The sequence below is a fragment of the Scyliorhinus torazame genome, chromosome 4, assembly GCF_047496885.1.
Source record: "Scyliorhinus torazame isolate Kashiwa2021f chromosome 4, sScyTor2.1, whole genome shotgun sequence".
Classification (NCBI taxonomy): domain Eukaryota; kingdom Metazoa; phylum Chordata; class Chondrichthyes; order Carcharhiniformes; family Scyliorhinidae; genus Scyliorhinus; species Scyliorhinus torazame.
In genome coordinates this window covers 316,026,002-316,039,828 of record NC_092710.1, presented here as the reverse complement: position 1 = coordinate 316,039,828, position 13,827 = coordinate 316,026,002, and the positions used below count along the sequence as shown (strand labels likewise).

At 48.6% G+C, this 13,827-nt stretch overlaps 1 pseudogene; it reads right to left on the bottom strand.

Moving 5' to 3' along the window:
- Positions 1 to 2,508: 2,508 nt before the first annotated feature.
- On the bottom strand, positions 2,509 to 3,122 carry LOC140411500 (large ribosomal subunit protein eL15-like; annotated as a pseudogene).
- Positions 3,123 to 13,827: the final 10,705 nt, after the last annotated feature.

Genomic DNA, 13,827 nt, shown 5'->3' with positions numbered 1-13,827 from the left:
AGTGGTAAGTTGCAGGGAGAGAGGGTGGTACTGGTCAATGTGTATGCCCCGAATTGGGATGATGCGGGTTTTATGCAGCGGTCACTGAGAGCAAAGCATCATTTTGTCTGACTTGAACAACTCACCTGATGCAGGTCCTCTGGGTGAAAGGGGCAGTGGATCTCCACCTCTGTAACGCACATCAACCATGCAGTCAGTGACTGCTCTGTCCTCTGTTGCACCCGCAATCTTGAGGTCCCCATATCAGATTAGGACTCTAATATTGGGTACTCTGCCCCCCCCCCACCCCATCATGTCTCATTCCATCTTGTTACGGGCTTCTCCAGCGGGGACAGAGACAGGGCATTGTGAGCCACACGTTTGAGGGGTCGAGGGGTCTATGTGAAGGGCAGTGGACCTGGACATGAAGGGATCACGCTGCTGGGCGCCAGGGGATTTTGACGAACAAGCAGGGAGATCGGTGAGGGGAGGGTGCGAGGTGTCAGCGAACGATTTGGTGGGAGGCGTTTTAGAAATTTGAAGGGTGGCAGGTGGAACTGATGCCTGGAGAGAGGCAGTGGCTTACCCCTGCAGCTCGTTGGTTTTCTTCTGACACTGGATGGTGGTCCTCTGGTACAAGCTGCCGCACTCACTCCAGCTGCCTCTCAGGCAGCATTGTCGGCCCGGTTGCTGGGCCTCCGACCCCATCGGGGGAACAGGATGGCCCGTCTCGCATCCACCGCATCCAACAGCCTGTCCAGGTCGGCATCACTGAAGCGAGGGCTGGTCCGCGTGCTGCCATTCTTCTTCCTTCTATGTTGACCGCAGAAAACCCACAGCACTCGGGGCCCATCGGACCAGGCTAGTGAGTCGCTGCCGGGCTGTTAGTGCTATGGTACCATTGGCAATGCTGTGGGAGGGGACTGAGGTGGGGAACTGAAGGTGGGGTTGCTGAGGGAGGTTGGGTGGGAGGGGGTCAGGAATGGCGAGAAGCTCGTGGAGGCTCATTTCCGGCACTCCAAGTGCCTTTAGAGAAGGGTTGCAATCTCGCCAACACGGCCATCGAGCAACGACCTAACAATCGCACCCAAAATGACAATTAGAATTTATTCTGTTAGATTGAGACCATTATCTTTTCCCTGCTGAAGGATGCCTTTAATTCATATGTGAATTCTCCAGGCACCTATCAAAATTCACATTGGTTGCTAGCCTGTTTTTAAACTCAGCGCCACCAGAATCATTTTTAATATTCTCAGTATCTTATCCACCAGATACAGCTGCAGTGAGACTGAGGTACACGTTACTACTAAAATTACATTAGGGTCAAACTCTGCAGCACAGCATTGCAATATGCTGCGATATTGAAGGCATGCCTAAGTGAACAGACCTGCTCCCAAACAATGTCAAGTGGCCATAAGAAGACCCTACAGCCCCATAAAACCTGCTTTCCATTCAGTGTTATCAAGGCTGATCTTGGGCTTCAACTCCACTTTCCCACCCAGTCCCCATATCCGTTGATACCCTGAGAAACCAAATATCTTTCTATCTCAGCCTTAACTATATTCAATGATGATGCATTCACAACCCTTTGAGTGAAGACATTTCTCCTCATCTCAGGGAAAACTATGGGTGGTATTCGCCATTCCCCGCCACTAAGATCGGGCATCCTGATCGGGCAGAGAATCTCACGTCGGGCCAAAAGCTGGATTGGCGCATGTGACCAAAGCTGTCTCCACCCCCGCCCAACTGGCCATAAAGGGCTTCCTGCTCTTATCCGGCAGGAACATGCAAACAATTGATTTGAATGCAAATAAAGGACTGTAAGCCTGAATCTTCCCCCCCCCCCCCCCCCCCACCCCCACCCCCCTCCCTCAGTATGCTCCGACCCCACTGCGGGAACTCTACCACAAGGGATTTAGTGTGAGTTTTGCCAAGCGTATTCCTGGCGTGATGGACCCCGAGTGGGGTCAAGGGGGTTAACCCATTGCTCATGTACCGATCTGTCACTGCCAGGCTGAAGAGGGAGAAACCCCTGAGGATCCTGGGGGCTGGACAGGCTTGGGCTGTGGGTAAGGGTTGACCCCTGGACCCTCCCCCACCCCATGTCTGGTCTGCTCCTTCCAGCCCTGGGCAATCTGAAGACCACTTTTGGCACGGTGTTCCTTGATCAAAATCTTCACCCTAGTCTCACCTAAACTTTGAAATGGCCTTGTCACCCTGAACTGCTCTACCTGACAGCTGATGAGAAGACCAGACAGTTCAGTGAAGAATCAAGCCAGGAACATGTTCCCTTTCCTCACATCTGCTCCTTCAACTCTATGCTTTTGAAACTGCTGCTTTTTGAAGTGTCCGAACTTTCCTAGGGAGCCCACAGCACTTGAAAAGGCTTGAAATCCCCCGAGATCCTTCCAAATGACAAGCATTCATTCAATTTTAGCGCAGTACCTTTAATTTTCCCTTGATTTGTTTTTTGCAGGAGAATCCTCAAAACAATTTATTTACCAAAGTAAAATATACAGATACTGCACATTAACTGGAGCAACGGAGCTGCTGTGTATTGTGTCTTCTCTGTGCAGCACGATGAGAGCCTCCAATAGTAAATGGAATTTCTGACCCTTTTCCAAACCGCGGCTCTTCCTGCCAGCAGATATCAGGCCACTCATCTCCCTGTGCTTGTGCATGAGTTTTATATTCCATTGGGTGTTGGGGTTGCGACGGACAGCTTTGTGGACTGGGTCGACGAAAACAACCTTCAAGACCTTGTAGGTGACATCTTCACCAACCCAGTATAAGGCAAGTACTCTCAGTCCTCCACAATGAAGTCCAGCTCACTCCTCGGCATTGAGTTTGAAGGCTTTGTGCAAACTTCAGCTCATTGAAACCATGCTGCCCTGGTTTACCGTAGGTTGCATCTTGGGAACAGGACTTTTGTGGCCAACATGATGGACTCACACACAATATATCACATAACCTTGTTTGGCCTTGTAGCCCAGTCTGCGAGCCTTGTCGCGTCTGGTAGGCCGGGGAGTCTGGTGAAAAGCCAAGAGCTGGCAGAACAGCCAGTAGCGGACACGCAGCAAGATTCACATCACATCTGACTGCTTCTTCCCCCATAACTCCTGCTTGCACTTGTAGACTCCCATCCTCAGTCAGACTGCTGATGGCTGTGGCCAGAAAAAGAAAGCTAACTAGCCTTTGATTGACAGCTGAATGGTTTAAACACAGTTGCCAGGAGGTTGGTTTATTTATCTTTCCCTTCACGTCGGAATTCACCTGAAGTACCGCCCATTGATCCTAACCACAATCTTTATGAACATTCCTGTTGTGATTGACAGCTGCTGACCACTTCAAAGCAGCTAAGTGGTACACTTCCTCTTTTCTTACTGCAGAAAGCATTTAACTCTCAGGGCCCATCGCATCAAGTTATGGAGTCACTGCCTGGGTGTTAGTGCCATGGTGCCAGGAGGAAGTACACCATCAACAATGCTGGGGAAGGGGATTGAAGAGGGGAACTGAAGGTAGGGTTGCTGAGGGAGTTGGGCGCGTGTGTAGCGTGGGGGGTGACCCATTATTCCTATGGTGGGCGAAGGATGCTCCTCCTTGATGAGGGGTTGGGGATTCTCCCTCAGAGGAGGGTCAACATTTGGTTGTGGAGTAGAGTAGGCCTGTCACTGAATTCTGGGATCGGGGTGCCCATTCAAAATGGCAACCCCATCCCAGTAAGTGCAGGTAAACCTGCGTATTCAGAGCCATGCATATATTTGCATAGTCAAGCCATTAGAATCCCACCCGGTAATGCCTCTTCCGTCAATGGGACACAGTCACAATTTGTCTCCGCTGGCTGATGCACTTCAACTCCAGAACAGAGAATCCCAGCCAATGTCTAAGTACCCATTCACCCTGTCAAGTCCCTCCATAATCTTGAATGTTCCACTGAGATCATTTCATTCTTCTACTCTCCAGAGAATACAGATGTAATTTACTCAGTTTCCTATCATAGATCCACCCTCTCAAACCAGCGACCCATCTAATGGATCTTTCCTGCCTCCAATGCAAGTATATCCTTCTTTAAATATGGAGACCAAAATTGCACACAATAGTCTAGGTGTGGTCTAACCTTAACCCTTACAAATGTAGCAATATTTCTTTATTCATGTGCTCCAATCCCTTTGAAACAAAGGTCTACATGACATTTAGCTTTCCGAGTTACTTGTTGTACTTGCTGTGTCTCCTGTACGAGTACACCCAAGTTAATCTGAACATCAATATTTTCTAGGTTTCACGCCTTTTAAAAAAAATTCTGCTTTTCTATTCTTACAACTGAAATGAAAACCTTCCCCACATCATACTCCATCCACTATTTTGTTGCCTACTCATTTAACCTGCCTCTATCTCTTTGAAGTCGCTTTGTGTCCTCTAACAGCTTGCATTCCCACCGAGCTATGTAACACCAGCAAATCTAGATGTCTCTATGTCTAAGCCATTACTTTAATTTTAAATAGCTGTGGATCCAACACTGATCCTTGCGACACTCCATTAGTCACACCCTGACAACTTGAAAATGCCCCATTTATCCCCACTCTCTGCTTCCTGTTCGTTAACTAATCTTCTATCTATGTTAATACATTACCCCAACTCTTTGAGCCCTTGTTTGTGAGCACTTTGTGTGGCACCTTATCAAATGCTTTTCCGAAATCCAAAAACACTCCACCCATGGTTTCCTTTTCTTAACCTACGAGTTGCATCCTTAAAAAACTCTTGATAAATTTGTCAAACCCTTTTGTAAAACCATGCTGACTTTTCGAATCATATTAAGGCTATTGTTACGCGGCCATCGTTAAGGGTCTGTCCCCTGTCACACAATGCCCCATAATATTTTCCAGGCGTGGTTGAACAATTGTTTCCTTGCAAGTCACATTAACTTTATATTGGAATTTGTTTTTTGTTTGTAATCAGTAAATTAGACTTTTAAAGTTAATTACAATGTCAATCGATCCAGATTGAGTTTTCCTCACCATTTATTAGGTGTTTTGAATTTTCTAAAAATTCTTCTTCTTAAAAGTTTCAATAACCACCATCATGCCATCAATTTAAACTGGCTGATCTCTCATGGGTACCGAGTACAGTTGTGGATCTGCGGCAGTGAAGATTGTCCGTATGTTAAATTCCAATTCATTGACTACGAACCAAATTTTATTATTAAGTTAATGATGCACCATTTGTAAACCACATAGAACAATAATGTTATTACCTATTTCAAGGGTGGTGACAAGGCTGCAGACATGTAATTAGAGGCCAGCAATTAGATACCTGCAACATACTGCACTGATACTCTATGAATCCAAGCATCAATAGCTTAAAATATGCACAATGTAGAAACATCTCTTCATTGTATAAGCAGAAAAGTTGCTTAGATTATGATACATGACTGAATCATTCCGTTCTGCACACTGTAGTACCCTTGTTTTATTCTGTCTTGCTGTAACTAATTATCACAGAATACTGAACAATGGATCAAACCTATTTTAACTCTGCGGAACATACTGATGAGTTAAACACAGAATCAGTGCAGTTGGTATGGTGTAATGTAATCTGTACTTAAATCTTCATTTCACAATAGTTGTGACGTGTAATAATCCCAGATGTTTGCATGCCGCACAAAACATATTGTGACCTATTAGTTACAAAAAAAAAAGTTTTCATAAGGGTTAAAAGCATCAAATGAATGTTAGCTTTGAAGCTCAATGTAGGATGATTGTAATGACATTTCAAGTCTTATTTTCAATGTATTTTCAGTGCTGCTTTGACAGGAAACTGATTTCAGTTGCATTGATAAATAGTAGAGGACGCTTTTTTATATCATAGAGGAAAGTCTGGGATATTTTTTCTCAACAAAACTGCCAAAGACGGTAACTGCTCTGCCTCCTGCTTTGCTGTCACTCTAAACTCCTGTTATATAATATTACTAAAAGTGAGCCTAATTGCAGTCGAATAATAAAATTAAGTTTCAAATCTTTTAGGATGATTTAGCACCTGCTCCAGATAAGTAATTTGTATCCTGCCATAATTTTCTTCAAGAGTTTGAAGAATATCATTCCCCTTTAAATGTTGTGATCAACTTAGTTTCAAAAGTCGTTTGAATAGTAATGCATTCCATATTCTAATTACAATTTACATGTAAAGAATTCTATCCTTCAGTTTTCCTTCCACCCCAGACCTAAATTCAGTGGTGAACCCACCATTCTTCTCACCCTTCAATAGATACATATTTAGAAGGAAGGAAAGATATTTTGTTAAGCAAGGATATTAAGGGATATGGGCCAAAGGCAGGTATACGGAGTTAGGTCACAGATCAGTCAAGATCTCATTAAATGGCGGGACAGGCTCGAGGGGCTGAATGGACTACTCCTGTTCCTATGTTCCTATGAAAGTAAAAATAATGGGCTGGATTCTCCGCCGCGCCACATTTCTGTTCCACCCCGCCGGCGGGATGCTCTGTTACGCCAGCCGGTCAATACAGTTTCCCATTGTGGGGCTGCCCCAAGCCGTTGGGAAACCCCCGGACTGGCGGCAAAATGGAGCATCCCACCGGCGGAGAATCCAGCCCAATGTATTGTGGAATTTGAATTATTCAAGATAAAATTATTAATGTTTAGATACAAGAATGCCAAACAATTTCCAAGGTAATAACTAAGAAACCTTTGCTAACATTGCATTGCTTTGTTTTCCAGACCTACACAAGTGTCAAAAGATTACATCCATTGCCATCACTACAGCACATTGTGCTCCAGCAAGATTTGTTCTTGGTAACAGGCGAGCCGTGAATCGTATTTCACTGCTATTGTTCTCACCTTTAGATTCTAAAAATAACAAACTAATTAAAGGGGGTTTTCTCATGTTCCCTTTCCAGAAATATAAACAATAGTAGGAATTAAATCTTATTGATAACCTGGATCAAGTATTATTATCTAGCATTGCAAATAGTCTAAAGAATAAAGACAACTTTAGCTATTTTAAAGGATTAGCTTATGATGATACCTTTGTACCATATTGTTTCCACGGCAATTTTGTGGTTTCTGTCATATCATACCTTCAACTATGTCACCTGATTATCTTAATCTAATGCCCACAACTTAATCCATTATCGACAATTACAAAGTCACCCCATTAACTATGCCAGTTATTTCGGACAAAAGCAGGCGGTCAGTAAGTAAGTCGCTCCTCATAATGGTGTATTTCTAAGTGAATTACAGATTACATAATATGTAAAATACAGAGCAATAATCCAATGGATCAAATTAATGCCAATAGGATGGGATTTGACCTCTGCTTTGGCTGATCAGGCTCGGCCTGCCGCCTCACCCCACAGGTAGTGAGAAGCATGGCACTTTGCCATGGTTTGACAAATAATCGCTAAGGACCTGCAGAGAACTCGAGGCAAAGAAGAATCTAACCGTGCAAATTAGATGCAGCTAATCCAACCACCTTTTTATAATAGTTATTTTTACCTTGGGTGTGTGTTTGTCATCTGCTACCCCTGCCAAACTCTAGTGGGATTCACATTCCTCTGCTACTGCCTCTAGTGTTCCTACATAGGTAAACATTTTGAGTGAAAATTATGTTGAGGCAAACGGGCAATAGAGATTAAATCAAAGTCTGCCTTTTCAATGCCGCTATGTACAGGTTCGCTTGAAGGAATTTTAAGAAATCTATTTCAAAGTTTAATTAGTGTTATAATATTGTCAGAATATTTTTGATCATATAAACCGCTCAATGCTTGTAATAGGAAAAAGTTGTTAACGGCAATTTTAAATGCTAAGCTCAAGAGAAGAAGAGCTAAAAATGGGTGTTTGCTATTTTTCGGGTAGCGAGCTCACGATTCCAGTGGCAGCAGACAACACATAAATCTGATGCTGCTGCTGGCTCCCTCTGCACTCACCAGGGAGCTGGGCAGTGTGTGCTGACTCATCCCTTTCTTGTTTTTAAACAGTGAAGAACTGCAGTCTGCCCGACCACAACAACGCCAGAAGGAAGGGAGAGAGGGCAACAGCACTGTACTAATGGAGAGGCACTAGCTTGCAGCTCCTCATGCAGATACTGGCACTATATGTACTTTAAAGTAGAGTAGGGGTCAGAGTCGGATGAATCACTGGGCATGAATTGGATACAGCCAGGCCAAGTGTAAAGGATGTTTTTTGTACCAGAGAACAAAGGTCGCAGACGAGTTGGGGTACAGGGCACTCCGATGAGGAACTTCAAATGGCAGACAGAAGAATGATGATCGGCATGCACACCAAGATTTGGATGCATTAGTAGGCCTTCAAGATAGCCATTGTCTCTGTTATGGAGCTTGGAGGAATCTATTTCAAAGTTGGCAGAGGACAACATGCAGATCTGATCTCTCCTTAGTCTCTGTTCCACCTCCCTGCCGTGCTGCAGACCTGGCGGTATTGCAGCTATTTCCTCCATACCTGTGTGGTCGGGGCACCTACAATTGTGAGGGTGTAATATTTCCTGCCAAATCGAGGGACGCACTACAACACCCATAAAAATCTGCCGAGTATTTTCAGACACTTTGCAATAAACTGCCTTATCTGCCATAGATTGCCTGGCCCCCTTGAATAACACTAGCGCTGGGACCCTCTTGCAGCTAAACACTTGGGGCGCGATTCTCCAGAAAGATTTGTAAGTGTTGTAGGGAGAGGGAGTTGCCGTGAGCTTCCCGGAACTCAGCCGGCAATACTATTCAACGTTAATTAGTCCACTTAACGAGGACTCACGGGCTTTTTGCTGCAAATGAAGGCTCGCCAGCTGATTCGCCGGCACCGCGCTCGCCAGCTCACCCGCTAACAAGGTCGAGCAACACTTAAACATCTCTTGCTCAGCCAACCCCAGCCAGCTTGCAACAATGGCGCCCAGGAGGCCAGCCCCAAGATTCGGGGACATTGACCTGGGGAGGCTGCTAGATGCCAGAGGAGGCTAGAATGGATGTCTTGTTCCCCTGAGGGTCCAGGAGGGTCAGCATAGGGCTGCCAGTGCTGACCGGGATGAAGTGGCGAAGGGTGAGCGCCAAGAGTGTGACCAGAAGGACTGGCCTCCTGTGGAGGAAAACATTCAATGACCTACACTGGGCAGCGCGAGTGAGTAGGCGGCAATGCCCCCCCCCCCCCACACTCCCCAAGACCTTTCTGCCCAAAGTGAGCATCCACTATCCCTCCCCCTTCAAACCCCCCAACACTTCCTTCACACCCCACCCTCTCCCACCACTGTGAGCTATGTGCGTGGTTAATGATGCCCCCTCTGCATCTCCTCAGGAAAAGCTCTCCCTCAATCGCTGCAAGAGGGCCCAGACTGCCGGTGGTGGGCTGGACATCAGAATCCTCATCACCTTCGAGCAGCCTGCCCTGGAGATGACCGGTGTGGCAGAGGACAACGCACTCACCAACGCGGAGATGGCGGACGCCGCAAAGGTAAGGAACCACTGTGCTCCACCCAGAGGACCAGTCAAACATGAGTTGTTATTGCCTTACTGACTAACCCACCCCTCCCACTGACCACATGCCCATTCTCCCACAGGTCCTCTAGCCGACGGCGACGGCCCATCCTGGGTGGCCCCCACTCAAGCCTCCCAGAAGACCAGTTCAGAGGAGAAGTAACAGGCCGACCTATAAATGAGTTGCCAACCTGGTGAAGCTACAACACAGGACTATATGCCAAACAGTGGGAGCAGCATGTACACCGAATCGCAAAACAAATGTATCAGTTCAAAGCTCTGCTGTCCTTGCTCATCCAGTGATGAATTGTAGTGAATAATGAACTAAATGGAAGAAGACGCTGCGTGAAACTGTTGTCTTTTTTACTCGCTATAAATATGGCCGTCAATAAGGTTGCCCTTCTTTCTTTAGATATCGATATTTCTGCTATCAGAGTCACCAGGTATCAAATGATACCACCACAAGGTTCAACCAGGTATCAATCAAAGAGCCAAACAACCAGTTAGTTAGTTCAAGATCAGTGGTACTTTATTTACACACAAGATTAACTTACACATGCAACATAAACACTATGAGCTAAACTACACCTAACAACTATGACAACCTGTACTTAACTTCAGGCACCCGGCTTAGGTCAGAGGAACAGTGACCTTTGTTTGAATCTGGATCTACTGGGTCTGGAGAAGTAACTGCTGCTCAGCTGGGCTCATCCGTCTGGTAGCGAGCGTTGAACTTGAACTTGCTTTTCGTGGTGCTACGATTGGAGATGGACGTTGCCGGAGCGCCAGGTCCAAGAGAGATCGAACACATGGCGGTGTCTCTCTTTATCCTTGGGGAGTTTCGCGCTCTTTTGGGCAGTCCTTCGGTTTAGACCCAATTAATTGGGCAGTACTCGATCACTGCCTTCGATATGAGCCAATAAAGGGGCGGGTACCTTGATGGCTGGGCGTGTCCTAAGCGGTCATTGACCCTGCTGTTTATACGTCCTGAGTAAAGGGAGTGGCGCCGAAATGTCTGGGATTGTATTGGTTACTCGAGTATTAATCCTTGTCTTATGGAATGGGCCATTAAAATGCTAATCGGTTGGCGGTTTCAATGCTGTCTGAATTTTTTGCTCACAAATATACATTCAGGCTCTGTGCCTGCCTGAATCTTTTGTCCGTATTTCCCGCTAGGCTTTGTGAATGTACATGTTTCTTGTTGTAAGTGGCCATCCTAGATGGCTACAAGACCGCCCATCCTCCTCGATGATGTAGCCCAGCATGTGAGCACAAAAGACGAGGCTGAAATGTTGGTCGACATCTTCAGCAGCAAAAATAAAATTGCCATTGTCCCAGATGATTATAGGTGGTGATTTACTCTGAGACGAGGTACAATGTTGAGAAGGCCTTCATGAATAACCTCAGCTGGTACAGGAATTGAACCCATGCTGTTGATCTCGCTCTACATCACGAACTAGCTGTCCACCCAACTGAACTAAACCAGCCCCCAGCAGCAAGTACCAAGTGAATGATCCATCTTTGCCTTCCCCTGAAGCCTCCAGCATCACAGATGCCAGTCTGAATTTCAAAAGGGAAGATCCTGCTTGACTAACCTTACTGAATTTTTGAGGCGGTAACAGAGAAAGTGCACATGTGAATGTAGTAAATATAATTTACTGGATTTTCAAAAAGCCTTTGACAAGTGATCTCATAATAGACTAATGAACAAGGTCAGAGAATGTGGAGTCAGGGGATAAGTTGCAGAATGGATTGCTAACTGCCTTCAAGACAGAAAGCAGAGAGTGGGAGCAAAAGGTGAAAAGAGATTATCCACAAGGATTAATGCTGGGACCGCTATGGGTCACAACTTACATTCACAATTAGATGCAGGGTGAAATATTCCCAACCAGTCTGTGGCGAGGATTTGTGACAGGCAGTGCTGGAAAATTTGGACTGAGGCCAAAAATCAGAAACCCACGATTAGGAAAACCGTTTGAAATTTTCCACTCACCTCTTTCGTGGTGGGCAGATAGAGGGGAGTGTATCCCGATGATCCATGGCGGAAACCCCATTGGCATGCATTACCATTAAAAACATTGTTCGACAGAATCATGGAGTCCCTCACAATTGCATGAAACGTAATTCTCTGTTGTGCAATGGCTGCATGCAATTGAGAAAGATGCAGCTTGGTGTGCAGGGTATAGTCACGGGTGCATGGTGAGGAGTCCCCTCTGTACGTCAGGTTACACACTGCCTCAAGATGGAGAGAGGTGAGGTTCACAGAGGACATTGGGATATAGGCAGTCATGGGTTCAGGTGGGAGGGTTGGAACATCCACAATAACTATAGACTCCAGGGGCGAAATTCTCCGTTATCGGCGGAAACTCCGCCGATCGGCGCAAAAAACGGCACAAATCCCACTTGCGTCACGTCATAAAAATGGGCCGATAGTCTGCGGCCCGAAATGGGCTAGCAGCGACGTAACGGGATCCGCGCTTGCGCAGTGGTTCACGCCGTGCAGCGTCATACGCGCTGCACGGCGTGACGGCTCATAAGGCTCCCCCCCACCCGACCGGAACAGCCGACCGCAACACCCGACTTGATGGCTGGCCGTCGCTCAGCCCCGAGGTTCGAGTCACGCGATGTGGAGGCGCTCCTGGATGCGGTGGAGCAGAGGAGGGACGCCCTGTATCCCGGGCACGGCCGCAGAGTTGCCCCACGCCACAGCCGGCGTCTGTGGAGGGAGGTGGCAGAGGCCGTCACCGCTGTGGCCCTAACACCACGGACAGGCACCCAGTGCCACAAGAAGGTGAACGACCTCGTCAGAGCAGGCAGGGTGAGCCTCCCCCATATCCCCCATATCCCCTCTCCCCCAAATCCCCCCCTCCCCCATATCCCCCCCTCCCCCATATCCCCCCTCCCCCATATCCCCCATATCCCCCCTCCCCCATATCCCCCCCTCCCCCATATCCCCCATATCCCCCATATCCCCCCTCCCCCATATCCCCCATATCCCCCCTCCCCCATATCCCCCCCTCCCCCATATCCCCCATATCCCCCCTCCCCCATATCCCCCCTCCACCATATCCCCCATACTCCCCCCTCCCCCATATCCCCCCACCCCCATATCCCCCCTCCCCCATATCCCCCCTCCCCCATATTCCCCATATCCCCCCTCCCCCATATCCCCCCTCCCCCATATCCCCCCTCCCCCATATCCCCCCCTCCCCCATATCCCCCATATCCCCCCTCCCCCATACTCCCCCCTCCCCCATATCCCCCACCCCCATATCCCCCATATCCCCCCTCCCCATATCCCCCATATTCCCCCCTCCCCCATATCCCCCCTCCCCCATATCCCCCCTCCCCCATATCCCCCATATCCCCCCTCCCCCATATCCCCCCTCCCCCATATCACCCATATCCCCCCTCCCCCATATTCCCCATATCCCCCCCTCCCCCATATCCCCCCTCCCACATATCCCCCCTCCCCATATCCCCCCTCCCCCATATCCCCCATATCCCCCCTCCCCCATATCCCCCCTCCACCATATCCCCCATATTCCCCCCTCCCCCATATCCCCCATATCCCCCCTCCCCCATATCCCCCATATCCCCCCCTCCCCCATATCCCCGCCTCCCCCATATCCCCAAGTGAATCCAGCCCTAACCTTAACCTCTGCAATGCACGCGCAACCGATGGCGTGCATTCATATACCTGCCTAACACTGTTGCCTTTTACCCCTGCCACCACCCCCCCCCCCTCCCCACAGGAGAAGCGCGCACACAACACCAGGGAGCATGTGAGGACTGGAGGAGGGCCCGCTGATAAGAGGCCACTGACCGTACACGAGGAAAGGGCCCTGGAACTGGCCTGCGGACCTGAGGACCGGGAGGTTGCTGATGCAGAGGTCGGGGCCCCACGAGCAAGTGAGCCACCAACAGCCCGTCCCCATATCCCCCCTCCCCTATATCCCCCTCTCCCGTATCACCTGATCACTGCCTGATGTCTAACCATGCATGCTTCATTGTGTATCGCAGGACCAAACGTCCAGGCACCCATCCCCGCAGATGCAGACCGCCCGCAGGATGCCCCTCGGAGACCACGGGAGACGGAGAGACCCGCACCCTCCAGCATGCGACGCCCGCAGGATGCCCCTCGGAGACCACGGGAGACGGAGAGACCCGCACCCTCCAGCATGCGACGCCCGCAGGATGCCCCTCGGAGACCACGGGAGACGGAGAGACCCGGACCCTCCAGCATGCGACGCCCGCAGGATGCCTCTCGCACACCACGGGAGACGGAGAGACCTGGAGCAACAGGGAGACGACACCCCCGTCACGTGCGGGAGCGACCACCCAGCGATGAGGGG